The sequence below is a fragment of the Bos grunniens genome, chromosome 23, assembly GCF_055505025.1.
Source record: "Bos grunniens cultivar Pamir isolate PY7600 chromosome 23, Bosgru_T2T1.0, whole genome shotgun sequence".
Lineage (NCBI taxonomy): Eukaryota > Metazoa > Chordata > Mammalia > Artiodactyla > Bovidae > Bos > Bos grunniens.
Window position 1 is genome coordinate 21408193 of NC_141187.1, and position 15855 is coordinate 21424047.

The 15855-nt window shown below is 43.8% G+C and overlaps 1 protein-coding gene across 17 annotated transcripts in view; it reads right to left on the bottom strand.

Annotated features, from left to right (window-relative positions):
• Positions 1-15855, bottom strand: part of ADGRF5 (adhesion G protein-coupled receptor F5) — a 112791-nt gene that overhangs the window by 68831 nt on the left and 28105 nt on the right. For 11 of the 17 annotated variants that reach the window (XM_086372018.1, XM_086372024.1, XM_086372021.1 and 8 more), the window contains exon 1: positions 6285-6541. The exons of the other annotated variants lie outside the window; for them this stretch is intronic. The gene's annotated coding sequence lies outside the window, so the exon portion shown is untranslated. Of the gene's footprint in view, positions 1-6284; positions 6542-15855 lie in introns of those variants that run through there. 17 annotated transcript variants of the gene reach the window in all.

A 15855-nucleotide genomic window follows, 5' to 3' on the forward strand; every position in this document is an offset into this window, starting at 1 on the left:
CAGGGGCCCCAGGGTAGCATTTATTTCTTTACCATGTGGTTTAAATTATTCCAACATTTTAGTAATTGGCAGGACCCTGTTAGATCTTTGTATTCCCTCGCTTCCCACCTCCCAGTTCCTCCATCTCCCTGACACCAGGCATGGGGTCCTTGGCCAATGACTTCACTTCTCTTAAATTTCTGTTTTCCTCCCTAGGCATTTTGTTAGAATTTAAGAATAGTGGATGACAGGGAACTATATTCAATAATTTGTAATAACTTATAATGGAAAAGAATATATATATGTATAACTGAATCATTTTGCTGTAAAACAAAAACTAACACAACATTGTAAGTCAACTATACTTCAATAAAAATAATTATTTGCCTATTTTGAAGAACAGATGTGTGTGCTACTTAAAATGAAAAAAAATTACAGATTAAAACTTACAGATTAAATATTACATATTACTTAAATATTACAGATTAAAACTCCCTCCCCCGCAAATATAGCACACTGGGAAGTCATGGCCATTCCAAGATTTTCTTAATCTGGATAGTCTGACTTTTGTCCTCATCTCATCATGAAAGGGCTTCCCTGGTAGCTCAGACAGTAAAGTGTCTGCCTACAGTGCAGGAGACCCAGGTTTGATCCCTGGGTCAGGAAGATCCCCTGGAGAAGGAAACGGCAACCCACTCCAGTATTCAGGCCTGGAAAATCCCATGGACCAAGGAGCCTGGTGGGCTACAATCCATGGGGTCGCAGAGTCGGACACGACTGAGCGACTTCACTTCACTTCACTTTATCATGAAAAGCATTTTCTAAAGTGTGATGTTCTTCACTAATCCTCATCCTTCCTGGTTTCTTGTTGGTTTCTGACAACACTTAGCTGCTCCTCCTTCATGCCTTCCCCTTTTTCTCCTTCACTTCACTTTGGGGTCTCTCTTCATTTCAGCCTTTTCTCCTTTCCCTCCTCCTATGATTCCGTCCTCCTCATCCTACACCGTCTGAGTGTAGGCTTGCAAACCTCCCCTGGGTCCTTGGCTGATCTCTCTTGACCCTCTTAGGGAGCTCGTCCATGTCTACAGCTTTAACTATCCACTTATATGAGAATCCCCCAAACTTTATTTCCACCTTAGTCACTTTTCTAACATCGTCACAAATGCACTATTTCCACCTGGGTCTAAATTCAGCTCATCCGGAACTAATGCGTCTCTTGTCTCCTAACCCATCTCTTCCCAGATTGACAAACTGCTGGCTTCTTTCTCCAGGTTCCCAGGCTCACAACCCCGCAGGTATTCTGGGTCACAAGCCTTGCAGGCAGGAATGAGAGGAGCAATTCAGCCATTCGCTCAGTCTTGTGAATACCTCCAGCGCCCGCATTTTCTTTCCCTCGGCTGCCATATTGGTGTGGATGGTATCATCTCCTCAGAACCATTATCACCAGAATGACTGCAGCAACCTTCCTCTTTCCCTCCCTGTCCAATATCCAATACCATCTGCCAATTCATTTGCCTAGAACACTTGCCTAGAACACTATTTGTCATATATTGCTACTATGCCACAGTCAGATACCCTAAACATTCTCAAATGCTCAGAGGAAGTCTGGGCTAATTCACCTGGCAAGCATGGTTACCACAACTGAATGTAAACCCAGATCCAACACAATTTTCTTCTGTAACACTTGGAGACAGAACTGGCTGGCTGACCTACTCACAAGCATTTATTGTACCTTCTTTTGCAAAATGTGTCATAAATATTAACACTAAGTATTGGTTGAAGTGATTGCTACCTCTTAACTTATTCTCACACTATTCTTGGCAACCTGAAATGCCCCATTTCTCCCTTCTGAGATTTACTCATTACTTCAGGTCTTTTGTACTCCCTTAGTAGCAACAAGAATTGCTATCATTTATCAAACTTTAGCTATATGCCGGGCTTCCCTCAGTCAGAAAAGAATCTGCCTGCAATGCAGGAGACCTGGGTTCAATTCCTGGATCAGGAAGATCCCTTGGAGAAGGAAATGGCAATCCACTCCAGTATTCTTGCCTGGAGAATCCCATGGACAGAGAGGAGCCTGGCGGGCTACAGTCCATGGGGTCCCAAGAGTCGGACACGACTTAGCGACTAAACCACCACCACCAGCTATATGCCGGTCATTAGACTGAGCGGTGTACCTGATGTGCTAGGCTCATTTTAATCCTTAAACCCTATATTGTTAGAACTATCAGTTATCTCCATTTTACCAACTAAGAAACTGAAACTTGGGTAAATTAAATCATACACCCCAAGTCACACAATAATAACAAATTCTGTTGCTAAATCTAAACTCTTACCCTTTGTGTGGAATAGACTGCATCTCCCTCCCTGGCTACTTCTCTGGCCGTGCTGCTGCTGCTGCCAAGTCACTTTAGTCACGTCCGACTCTGTGCGCCCCCATGGACTGCAGCCTACCAGGCTTCTCCGTCCATGGGATTCTCCAGGCAAGAACACTGGAGTGGGTTGCCATTTCCTTCTCCAATACTTCTCTGGCTGTAGCATGAATATTTTTCTGTAGCTCTATTGCGGTTTTTGTAGCACAGCATAGTTATTAGGCATATGGACTGGTCAGACTGCCTACTTGCCAGCTTTCTGTGTCTTGGGCAACTTAGTTAAAATTGTGTGTCCTTTTGTCTATAAATTAGGTATTATAATAGAAACTGAGACATGGGATTATTGAAATAACTACATGACTTAACCACCTTTGTAAAGTACTGAACACAGTGCCTAGCACAAAATAAGTACTCAGTAAACATTACCTGTTATTATTAAAATCCCCAGGGCCAGTGTTTTGCTTTCTGTTAAGAGTGGAGAGGGCAATGGCACCCCACTCCAGTACTCCTGCCTGGAAAATCCCATGGATGGAGGAGCCTGGTAGGCTGCAGTCCATGGGGTCGCTAAGAGTCGGACACGACTGAGCGACTTCATTTTCACTTTTCACTTTCCACTTTCACGCATTGGAGAAGGAAATGGCAACCCACTCCAGTGTTCTTGCCTGGAGAATCCCAAGGACGGGGGAGCCTGGTGGGCTGCCGTCTGACTCACACAGAGTCGGACACGTAAGTGACTTAGCAGCAGCAGGAGTATTAACTGATTAAAGGAAAGGATTCTCTGTCTTTGTAATTCCACAGCTCTTTGCACATCTATCAGTATAGATGCTTCTACTAAGCTGTGACTTTAAAGGTTTCACTTTTGTGATTATCTTTTAGGAAACGGGCAAGACTCCAATTATTTTAACCATCATCACCACAATCAGGCAATGTGAGTTGAAATGCTGAGTTGTGTGAATTCATAGCGTCCCCATAGTGAACACAGATACTTAACAAGCCTTCCTAAAGCACCTACTCTGGGTTGAAACTCCTGGCGAAACTGAGCCTGAGAGGGATCCCACTTAGAGACAAAGATTACAGCGATGAGCGATACTAATTTGGACTCTATGAGGAATGTTGGCAGGGAAGTTTTCTAGGGGCACATTTTCTGATTTTAAAAAAAAAAAAGCTCTGAAAAACAACAACAACAAAAACCCAACTCTGATTTATTTTCTACCGATCTATATAGATCAGTCCAGAAAGTGGCAGATCAGGCAAAAGATAACTAGTATTTCTTTTTCTGGGAATTGAGACACATGTTAAAGTGACATTGAATAAAAGGATGACCCCCTCCCACCATAGTCATTTGGCAGCAGAAGAACACATCCTGTTTACCTAGAACATTTCATCAGATTCTGTAAACTCTGCAAGTAACAGGGTGCCAGTGACTCTGCATGGAAGCCAGTGGGGTTGTTTCAGTTGAAACTCGAAAGGTAGGGCCATGTCTGGGGAGCTGGAGTTGCCTCCTCATTCTCACCTGCAGATGTGTGTGTGTGTGGGGGGGGGGGGGCGGTGGGGGGTGGCGTTCCACTCATAAACAGCCGCAGCCAGGATCCTAAAACAGGATGCTCACCCCTGCTGGCGCTTCTGGCCCCAGCTTCTGGGCGACCTGAAGCAGTATTACTTCTGCTTCACTATTTAGACTTTGTCTCTTACGGTTTGGACTCAGTGGTTCTCAACCTTCACTGCATAAAAGAATCACTTTGGAGATTTACCAACAAAACCAACCAAGCAAAACAGCATGAGATTTCCCTAGAGATTCTCACTGAGTTGTTCCAGGGAAGTGTCTGGGCACCGTTTTCTTTTGCTAAGTTGCTGAGGATGATGCCAATAAACGGCAGGTGTTAGAATGGGCTCAGATCTGGACCAGGCAATAGCTGAATCTACCTACAGACTTGCAGCGCGACTGGGAACCCGTGCTGCTCCAAACCTGATAGAATCCAGCCAATCCCACTCATTCTCTACTCTATATGGTTCTCACCCTCGTGATGCTATCAGTCTCTTGGTTGGAGAGGCAGAGATCTGCGCTTCTTCTCATTCCAGTGCCCCTGGGATTCTGAGCTCCTCAGGTTCATACTTCATAAAATGGGAACAAGCTACCTGCTTTACCTGTGATGAGTGAGTTGAAAGAGAAGGAGGTCTCTGTCAGGGGCTAGCACTGTGCGGTAGGGTGAAATGATTCATCAAAATACCCAGAGAAAGAATCAACGTGGGCAAATTTAACAAGATGGTCAAGAAAGCACCAGAGAATGTCCAAAATCAGAGCCAACTGGCCCTCTAGTTTGGAGTAGAGAAATCTTGGGAAGGGCAAGAAAATGCCTAATAGCAGTTGAAAAGTACTTTGTGATTATTCTTAGACTTGGCATTCCTCATGTAACTTCATTGCAGATCCTCTCCCCATGACCCATACTCATTTGTTCATAGTATTTTATTTCTTATTCACTTGTCTCAAGTGAATAATGAATAGAAGGAAAAAACTTAAAGGCCACCTTTTTACAGAAAGCTAAAAGAAATAGAAAGTGAACCCACATTTTAAATACATCTATTATTCATTAAGAAAGGAAATCTCTCCCATTGTCCCCCCATTTCCCTAGAGCCAACTACTTAATCTAGCTGGCTAGCTGTCATTTATATATCTATAAATCCATCCATCTATTCAGTTACTCTTCTTTTATTTTCCAGAACAGAATACCTTTGATGGACTTCAAGAGAGAAGCCCAAACTACTAGCTGAAAATTCTAGAATTTAATACATGGGAGGTTGTTACAAATACTATGCATTGTCCAAGCCAAAACCAACACATAAATAACAATGGTAAAAATGAAAAAAAAAAAAAAACTATTTCAAGCTTTTCTAAATATTAAAACAACTGCTCACATTCCCCATGTATTATTTTTTTCTTTACAGTGAGGGGAAGGTATTGTTAAAGACCAATACATGGATCTGACAATGAGAATTTCTTGTACTCCTAAGTGCCCTGGCTTGCCCTAAGAGCTGGGAAGACAGAAAGATCAGTCACTTACCACCATCTAACCACCATCTAACTGGTAAGATAGATGGCAAACAATTGAGTGGATAACATTGGGGAGGGAAGGAAGCTAATACATATGGGGCATGTGGGGTTTGAAAAATTGTGAGACATATTCTGTTATAGTAAGAATATAACCATGCATTACATGCATCATTCAAAAATGAAAGTCCAGAAACATTAGCTCTTTATGAAGGGAAAAACTGAGCCACGGTGAAGTGGTATGACCCCGCTTTCTGCAAAGTATTAGAAAACACAGTTGAAGCAAACCACACACCACAGGGCAACTCCTCCTTTCTAGAACACTTGAGGCAAGCCTGCCTGCTCTTGATCCCAGTGCTTTATCTGACCTCCTTCCCAGAGCTGACTCGCAAACCCCGTTCCATTCAGTAGCTGGGTAAGGAAGGGGGTAGCTTACATTTTACGTTTCCAGACTGCCTAGGACCCGAGAATACCTGCACACCTCCTGCTACATGCAGGGTAGCCTCCCCGGCTGCCTGGCGTGGAAATCCACAGCAAGCAATTCACGAACCTTCTGGTCTCTATGGTATTTTCTGGCTCAGGGATGGGAAAACTCATTAAAAAGATAGAAAACGGAAAGCTCTTTATATTATAGAGGAAATCCTAAAAGCACCCCAGCTCACTGCTGGACACTCCATCTTCCTAAACACAATCTCATCGACTTGACCAACAGCCGCACGCCCGATGTCCTGGCCAGCCGTGCTTTGTGCTTGCAACATGCAAGTCACAGCTACAGAAAAGAGGATTGTAACTGAAAAGTGCCATAATAGGAGCCTCAGAGTGACCTAGGTGCCCCTGAGTTCTTACTACCAAAAGAGACAAACGCCAGTAGGAGAAACGCCTGTTACCTGCCCAGCACCGTCGTTCCCAGGCCGGCTCTGGCTCCGATCAGACGTCTAACAAAGTTCCAGCTCTCTGCTATGAGGCCACTTGCCCCGCAGCCTCATGCTCGACGAAGGGCGAGCCAAGCTGGGCTCATGAGGAGGGCTCAGGCAGGACTGGGAGCTCCGAGCCAAGCTCAGCCTCCTCTCGGACCGGTGCCTCCCTGCCGTGGTCCTCCCAGCCTCACACAGCCATCCCCAACGGCTCGCCGCTGTTTGAAAACAAGAAGTGATTTCCTGGTCCTCTTCCCCAGATGGTGTGTGCTATTTCCCTCACGCCCATGGGAAGTCCTTCAGATCCTTCTTATCTGGAAACCTATTCACTGAGTAGCCAGACTTGTTTGGCCAAAGCCCCTAATCCTCGCTTTCCTTTCTTCAGAGAAAAAACTTCAGAAAACGAAACCAAAGAGAGTCCGCAAATGGGGTTGAGCTTATGGCCAGTGTAGGATGCCTGGTTTAAACCTTTGAAAGATGCCCACTAAATGAGACTGTGTTTTCAGAGTGGAAAGAAAATTAAAATTACCAATGAGCGTCATTTCTAGCAGCACCAAGAAATCAGAGATTTTAGAAGTCCTGAACATGGAAAAACCTAGTGAAATCATTTGGTGCTAGCCCTGGGTTTTTGGGAGGGCTGCCCTTCAAATTCACCACATTCAGAGGTATGTAGTTCTTCCAGATTTTCCAGGGAAAGTCTGAAATATTTGTGAATATTTGTGCATCAAATTACAAATTCTGTAACATTTAACCTATTGTCTCAGTTAACACTAATGTTTACAGATAAGGAGATACATGGAAAAAGGCAGGCTGCGGTTGATTTGTTGGGTTTAAAGATGAATGAGATGAAGCAATTATACTGCAGTAAAAAAAAAAAAGATGAATTAGAATTAGAGTTCTTGAGATGAAAGTGACCTATCCGTCCTCATTTTACAAGCAAGAAAACCAAGATCCAGGGAGAAACAGTGACTTTCCCAAGGTCAGAACACAGATGGAAAGTGACAAATGGTCACCTCATTGTTCTTAAACATCTCTCTGTGTGGAATACTCTTCAACTTCCTACTCTGAAGCCCTTCCCACAGAAAGCCTGATGAATGGGCCCTCGCCTAGGGCCCAGGAATCTGCATTGTAAGTGCCCCAGTAAAAAGGGCATCCCCAGACTGCACTGAGAGATACCCTCCTAATGTCAGGACAGTGCAAGGACACCAGAGTCAGACTGCAGGGATTCAAACCATAGGGCCACTGATTCCTATTTATGTGGCCTTGGAGATGTTATGAGACCTCACTGACACTCAGTTTTATTATGTGTGAAAGTGGAATAATAATACTGCTGAGGCTGTGAAGGCTCTGATAAAAGCCTGGCATGGAGGATGAACTCCAGAACTGGAGACCTGGGCTCGAATCCTCCAAGCTCTTGGATCTTCCCTCTCCCACATCGTCTCCCTTCCTCCTGGCCAGCCTTCCCTTCCAGCCAGAGCTCCCATCCTGTAGGCATGTCAGTAACTACTTGTCATATTCAGGCTGGGGACAAGGGTGAAGTGTTTGGTGAAATGAGGATGAACCTTCAAAATATTGGGTTGGCAAACATTTTGTTCGAGTTTTTCTGCAACCTCTTATGGAAGAACCCAAATGAATTTTTGGCCAAGTCAACATTATTATTCCACTTCTTGGTACTGATTCTCAATTGTATTCTCCAGCCCATTCCACACCAGCATGGGAGATGGTGGTGGCTGCCCCCAACAGCTGACCCTCACCTCTTCTCGGCTGCCAGCCTGGGCCTGGTTATGCGCTCAGGGGTGCACTGTGATAGGTTTAAAGTGCAGTGACATCATTCTCCTTGCTAGACCCTGGGATATGCTTAGACATATGGCCAGATGTGGATGTATGTCACCTCTGGATTTACTATCAATGGCAAAATGTGTGTGCATGCTCATGTCCGAGTCTTTTGTGACCCCATGGACTGTAGCCCTCCAGGCTCCTCTACCCACGGAATTTCCCAGGCAAGAATATTAGAGTAGGTTTCCATTTTCTCCTCCAGGGGATCTTCCCAACCCAGGGATCATTGACAGGCGGATTCTTTACCCTTGAGCCACCTGGCACAATAAAGGGCCTTATTATTTAATCCAGTACTAATTGCTCTACCTGTAGTAAAGTGGTGAATCATTATGAAAAATAAATCTTTTCTTTCTATAGAAAACACTCATGACACAGTAAGTCAAATATACTTCAATTAAAAAATAATTCTATAAAAATAAATAAAATACTACCCTTGGCCAGTAAATAAATAGTAAGACACATAGATACAGAATCAAAAAAGCTTAAATCATATTTTAGAATATAGTCAATCCTTGGACAATGTGTATGGGTCTACTTGCATGCTGATTTTTTTTTTTCACTTAAATGCATACAAGTGTGTGACATGACCCACAGTTGCTTGGATGACTCCTTGTATCTGAAACCAGGATACAGAGTAACAATTGTAAAGCTAGGTGCAGATTTTCAGCTATGTAAAAGTGATTATCCTTAAACCTGTGTTGTTCAAGGGTCTACTGTATTCTAAATTTCTTGTGCTAAATATTTGCAGTACTGACTTTTCCTATACAAAATGGACAAAGATATTCCAGATTCATTTTTACACTAAACACCTATAATATTAAATATAGGTAGTAGAAAACACCTGGGTCTTGAAAACCCAGAGTAACCTGGGGTGAATCGTGTGGACACCAAATCTGCCCACTCATAGTTCCTCAGAAACTTACTTGGTTATTTCATCTTTCTGGGCCTCGGTTTTCTCATCTGCAAAATCAGAGTAATAATAAGAACTACCTCAGGGTTGTAGGGAAGATTGCATGAGTTCCACACCTGTAAAAATGCTTATGAAAGTGCCTGGCACTTAGTAAGCATGTGTTAAGTGTTGGCTATTGTTATTGTTATTATAGCATCACCAATTCCATGGACATGAATTTGAGCAAATTCTGGAAGATAGTGGAGGACAGAGGAGCCTCCAGTCCATGGGGTCACAAGTAGTCGAACATGACTTAGTGACGGAACAATAAAAATGTTATTTCTGCAGGAAAGAGATTTTTGTTGTAATAACATGGAGGGATTTGGTACTGCCTTTGCCTTTTGCTTTCTGCTGGCTTTGCCTCTGGTTCCACAAAGACTGGCACTTTGAAAATGCCTCCAAAATATATCTTCTTGTCTCTGTCATGAGATTTGGTTCCTTTGGGGGTAGCTTGAAAAGTTGGCTTAAAGCTCAACATTCAGAAAACGAAGATCATGGCATCTGGTCCCATCACTTCATGGGAAATAGATGGGGAAACAGTGGAAACAGTGTCAGACTTTATTTTTTTGGGCTCCAAAATCACTGCAGATGTTGACTGTAGCTATGAAGTTAAAAGACGCTTACTCCTTGGAAGGAAAGTTATGACCAACCTAGATAGCATATTCAAAAGCAGAGACATTACTTTGCCAACAAAGGTCCATCTAGTCAAGGCTATGGTTTTTCCTGTAGTCATGTATGGATGTGAGAGTTGGACTGTGAAGAAGGCTGAGTGCCGAAGAATTGATGCTTTTGAACTGTGGTGTTGGAGAAGACTCTTGAGAGTCCCTTGGACTGCAAGGAGATCCAACCAGTCCATTCTGAAAGAGATCAGCCCTGGGATTTCTTTGGAAGGACTGATGCTAAAGCTGAAACTCCAGTACTTTGTCCACCTCATGGGAAGAGTTGACTCATTGGAAAAGACTCTGATGCTGGGAGGGATTGGGGGCAGGAGGAGAAGGGGACGACAGAGGATGAGATGGCTGGATGGCATCACTGACTCGATGGACGTGAGTCTGAGTGAACTCCGGGAGTTGGTGATGGACAGGGAGGCCTGGCGTGCTGCGATTCATGGGGTCGCAAAGAGTCGGACACGACTGAGCGACTGAACTGACTGAACTGAACTGAGTGGATTAGTGTAAGTGTAGATGAATGACACCAGCTGTGCTGGAAGGAATGAAGAAAACATAGGAGGAAAACAAGTTGTATAGCATAGGGAGCTCAGCTCAGTGCTCTGTGATCACCTAGATGGATGGAATTGGGGGTGGTGGTGAAAGGGAGGTTCAAGAAAAAGGGGATGTATGTATACATATAGCTGATCCACTTACTTGTTCAGCAGAAACTAACACAACATTGTAAAACAATTATACTCCAAAAAAAGAGGGGCGGTCACTAAAAGAATGTTGCAGGCTCAGAGCTTTGGAAAGCAATTGCAAGAGAGGATTGAATGTCTGATAGCGGAGTTTACCCAGTCCGGGAGAGGAAAGCTCAAAGACCTTCAGAAAAGAGGGTCATTCATAGAGATGTGGATGAACCTTGAGTCTGTCATACAGAATGAAGTAAATCAGAAAGAGAGAAATACTTTATATTAACACATGTATGTGGAATCTAAAAAAAAATGATAAAGCTTATTTGCAGGGCAGGAATAGAGACAGAGAGTAATGGACATGTGGACGCAGGGTGGGAAAGGGAGAGTATGATAAACTGGGAGATTGGGAATGACGTGTATACACCGCTGCCTACTCATTTCAGTTGGGTCGGACTCTGTGCGACTGTATAGGCTTCAGCCCTCCAGGCTGCTCTGTCCATGGGGATTCTCCAGGCAACAATACTGGAGTGGGGTGCCATGCCCTCCTCCAGGGATCGAACCCAGGTCTCCTGCATTGCAGGCAGATTCTTTACTGTCTGAGCTACCAGAGAAGCCCAAGGATACTGGAGGGGGTAACCTGTCCATTCTCTAGGGGATCTTCCCAAGCCAGGAATAGAACCGGGGTCTCCTGCATTGCAGGAGGATTCTTTACCTACTGAGCTATCAGGGAAGCCCCATGTATACAAGTGTAAAACAGATAGCTAGTGGGAAGCTGCTGTACAACACAGGGAGCTCAACTCAGAGCTCCCTAGAGGGGTGATGGGGAGGGGGGAGGTGGGAGGGAGGTCCAAGAGAGAGGGGATATATGTATATATATAACTGATCCTCTTTGTTGTACAGCAGACACTAACACGGCAAGTAAAGCAACTGTCTTCAATAAAGTAAGAGTAACAATGTGGGGACCTTGACTTGGATACGTCTTGCCTTAAAAAACACCCTGCTGTCTGAGTCAGATCCTGGGTTCACACTTTGGAAATGCTGTCTTTTTCCTGTTTGCCTTGGGTTGTGGGGCGCCGTCGACTCTGACATCAGACTGGGCGTCGTCAAGGTGGCTGTCCACTTGCCTCCCTGAGGAGCAATTCCTCTCTCACCCACCGTCCTGTTTGTTGCTAGGAACACTCCGTGCTTGTGGCACTCTCTTCACAATGAAAACAAAGACCAATAAAAAATGGAACCACCATATGGTCTCGGCTGCAACCCAGAGGCCAGTGCTGATGGGAAGACTTTGCCCTGTCATAGCTACAGCTGCTGTTCGCTGGGAAAGAGCCCTTCTCTGAGTTCTAAGATGTTGGAGTTGGTGGCAAGTTGAAACCAGACTTTTGCCTGATTGCGATGGTGCAGCTTGAGTAACTAATTCAACTAGTCACATTATCGACATTTGTGTTAGTATGAGGCATCACTTATGACTTGAGGGGTTAGCCTCATTGGAGATAGAGTTATTTGCTCAGGCAGAAATGTAAGCACCGAGTAAATGTGTCTTTCCTGGAACATTCCAGGCTGTGTCATGCTTTTGCCCTTCCCCCTTCTTCATCTGGCTAACTTTTAATCTTCAGTTAAGTAGCAGATGTTATTTCTTCCAAAGACTTTCCCACCCTTCCCAGGCTGAGTCAATTATTTTTTCTCCCTGACCTCAAATGAGGAGGTATGTGTCTTTCTGCAGGTACCACACTACACTCAAATGATCATTTTAATGCATTGACTGTAAGTGCCTTGAGGGCTGGGCCTTGTCTTATGTATTGTATGCCCAGATCCTCGTTCAGTGTTGGCACGTCCTAGGTGATCCAGAAAAGCAAACAAAAGGACTACGCCATGATCCAGCAATCCGACTCCTGGATATACATCCAAAGAAAACCATAATTTGAAAAGATACATGCACCCCACTGTTCTTAGCAGCACTATTTACAAGTAGCCAAGACAGGGAAGCAACCTAAATGTCCATCAACAGATGAATGGATAAAGAAGATATAGTACATATATATAGTAGAATACAACTCAGCCATAAAAAAACAATGAAATAATGCCACCTGCAGCAACTTGGATGGACCTATAGATTATCATAGTAAGTGAAGTAAGCCAGATAATAGCAAATACATGATATCACTCATGCGTGGAATCTAATTTTAAGAATGATATAAATTAACTTATTTACATAACAGAAACAAACTCTCTTATTTCGAAAACCAAAAATTTCGTTGCCAAAGGGGAAATGTGGGGGGAGGGATAAATTAGGAGTCATTAATATACACACACTGCTATATATAAAATAGATAACCAGCAGGCACTTACTGTATAGCACAGGGACCCCTACTCAATAGTCTATTATAACCTATTTGAGAAAAGAGTCTGAAAAAGAATGACTATGTATATGCATGTGCGTGCTCAATCTCTCAGTTGTGTCTGACTCTTTGTGACCCTTTGGACTGTAGCCCACCAGACTGCTCAGTCCATGGGATTCTCCAGGCAAGAATACTGGAGTGGGTTGCCATGTCCTTCCTCTAGGGGATCTTCCTGATCCAGGGATTGAACCCGCATCTCCTGTGTCTCCTGCATCGCAGGTGAATTCTTTACCTGCTGAGGCATCAGGGAAGCCCCGAATATGTGTATCAGTTCAGTTCAGTTCAATTCAGTGGCTCAGTTGTGTCTGACTCTTTGCGACCCCATGAATCGCAGCACACCAGGCCTCCCTGTCCATCACCAACTCCTGGAGTTCACCCAAACTCATGTCCATCGAGTCAGTGATGCCATCCAGCCATCTCATCCTCTGTTGTCTCCTTCTCCTCCTGCCCCCAATCCCTCCCAGCATCAGAGTCTTTTCCAATGAGTCAACTCTTCGCATGAGGTGGCCAAAGTATTGGAGTTTTAGCTTCAGCACCAGTCCTTCCAATGAACACCCAGGACTGTGATCTCCTTTGGAATGGACTGGTTGGATCTCCTTGCAGTCCAAGGGACTCTCAAGAGTCTTCTCCAACACCATAGTTCAAAAGCATCAATTCTTCGGTGCTCAGCTTTCTTCACAGTCCAACTCTCACACCTGTACATGACCACTGGAAAAACCATAGCCTTGACTAGATGGACCTTTGTTGGCAAAGTAATGTCTCTGCTTTTGAATATGCTATCTAGGTTGGTCATAACTTTCCTTCCAAGGAGTAAGCGTCTTTTAATTTCATGGCTGCAGTCACCATCTGCAGTGATTTTGGAGCCCAGAAAAATAAAGGCTGACACTGTTTCCTCTGTTTCCCCATCTATTTCCCATGAAGTGATGGGACCAGATGCCATGATCTTCGTTTTCTGAATGTTGAGCTTTAAGCCATCTTTTTCACTCTCCTCTTTCACTTTCATCAAGAGGCTCTTTAGTTCCTCTTCACTTTTTGCCATAAGGGTGGTGTCATCTGCATATCTGAGGTTATTGATATTTCTCCCGGCAATCTTGATTCCAGTTTGTGTTTCTTCCAGTCCAGCGTTTCTCATGATGTACTCTGCATATAAGTTAAATAAGCATGGTGACAATATATAGCCTTGATATACTCCTTTTCCTATTTGGAACCAGTCTGTTGTTCCATGTCCAGTTCTAACTGTTGCTTCCTGACCTGCATATAGGTTTCTCAAGAGGCAGGTCAGATGGTCTGGTATTCCCATCTCCTTCAGAATTTTCCACAGTTTATTGTGATCCACACAGTCAAAGGCTTTGGCATAGTCAATAAAGCAGAAATAGATGTTTTCTGGAACTCTCTTGCTTTTTCCATGATCCAGCGGATGTTGGCAATTTGATCTCCGGTTCCTCTGCCTTTTCTAAAACCAGCTTGAACATTTGGAAGTTCACGGTTCACATACTGCTGAAGCCTGGCTTGGAGAATTTTGAGGATTACTTTACTAGCGCGTGAGATGAGTGCAATTGTGCGGTAGTTTGAGCATTCTTTGACATTGCCTTTATTTGGGATTGGAATGAAAACTGACCTTTTCCAGTCCTGTGGCCACTACTAAGCTTTCCAAATTTGGTGGCATATTGAGTGTAGTACTTTCACAGCATCATCTTTCAGGATTTGAAAGAGCTCAACTGGAATTCCATCACCTCCACCAGCTTTGTTCGTAGTGATGCTTTCTAAGGCCCACTTGACTTCACATTCCAGGATGTCTGGTTCTAGGTCAGTGATCATGCTATCATGATTATCTGGGTCGTGAAGATCTTTTCTGTATAGTTCTTCTGTGTATTCTTGCCACCTCGTCTTAATATCTTCTGCTTCTGTTAGGTCCATACCATTTCTGTCCTTTATCAAGCCCATCTTTGCATGAAATGTTCCCTTGATATCTCTAATTTTCTTGAAGAGATCTCTAGTCTTTCCCATTCTGTTGTTTTCCTCTATTTCTTTGCAATGATTGCTGAGGAAGGCTTTCTTATCTCTCCTGGCTATTCTTTGGAACTCTGCACTCAGATGCTTATATCTTTCCTTTTTTCCTTTGCTTTTTGCTTCTCTTTTCACAGCTATTTGTAAGGCCTCCTCAGACAGCCATTTTGCTTTTTTGCATTTCTTTTCCATGGGAATGGTCTTGATCCGTGTCTCCTGTACAATGTCACGAAACTTATTCCATAGTTCCTCAGGCACTCTATCAGATCTAGTCCCTTAAATCTATTTCTCATTTCCACTGTATAATCATAAGGGATTTGATTTAGGTCCTACCTGAATGGTATATTGGTTTTCCCTACTTTCTTCAATTTAAGTCTGAATTTGGCAATAAGGAGTTCATGATCTCAGCCACAGTCAGCTCCTGGTCTTGTTTTTGCTGACTGTATAGAGCTTCTCCATCTTTGGCTGCAAAGAATATAATCAATTTGATTTCAGTGCTGACCATCTTCTGATGTCCATGTGTAGAGTCTTCTCTTGTGTTGTTGGAAGAGGGTGTTTGCTATGACCAGTGCTTTCTCTTGGCAAAACTCTTAGTCTTTGCCCTGCTTCATTCCATATTCCAAGGCCAAATTTGCCTGTTACTCCAGGTGTTTCTTGACTTCCTACTTTTGCATTCCAGTCCTCTATAATAAAAAGGACATCTTTTTTGGGTGTTAATTCTAAAAGGTCTTGTAGGTCTTCATAGAACCATTCAACTTCAGCTTCTTCACCTTTACTGGTTGGGGCATAGGCTTGGATTACCATGATATTGAATGGTTTGCCTTGGAAACGAACAGACTATACCTCACTTAATTCCTCTTCTTCTTTTCACGTTGCTCCAGCTGTGCTGGCCTCCCTGTGAGCCACCATGTTCCATCCCAGAGTCTTGGCACTGGCTGTTCCCTCTGCCTGGATGCTCTTAGCTCAGATATCCTCCTGTCTCACTCCTCACCTCATTCCTACCTTGCTCCA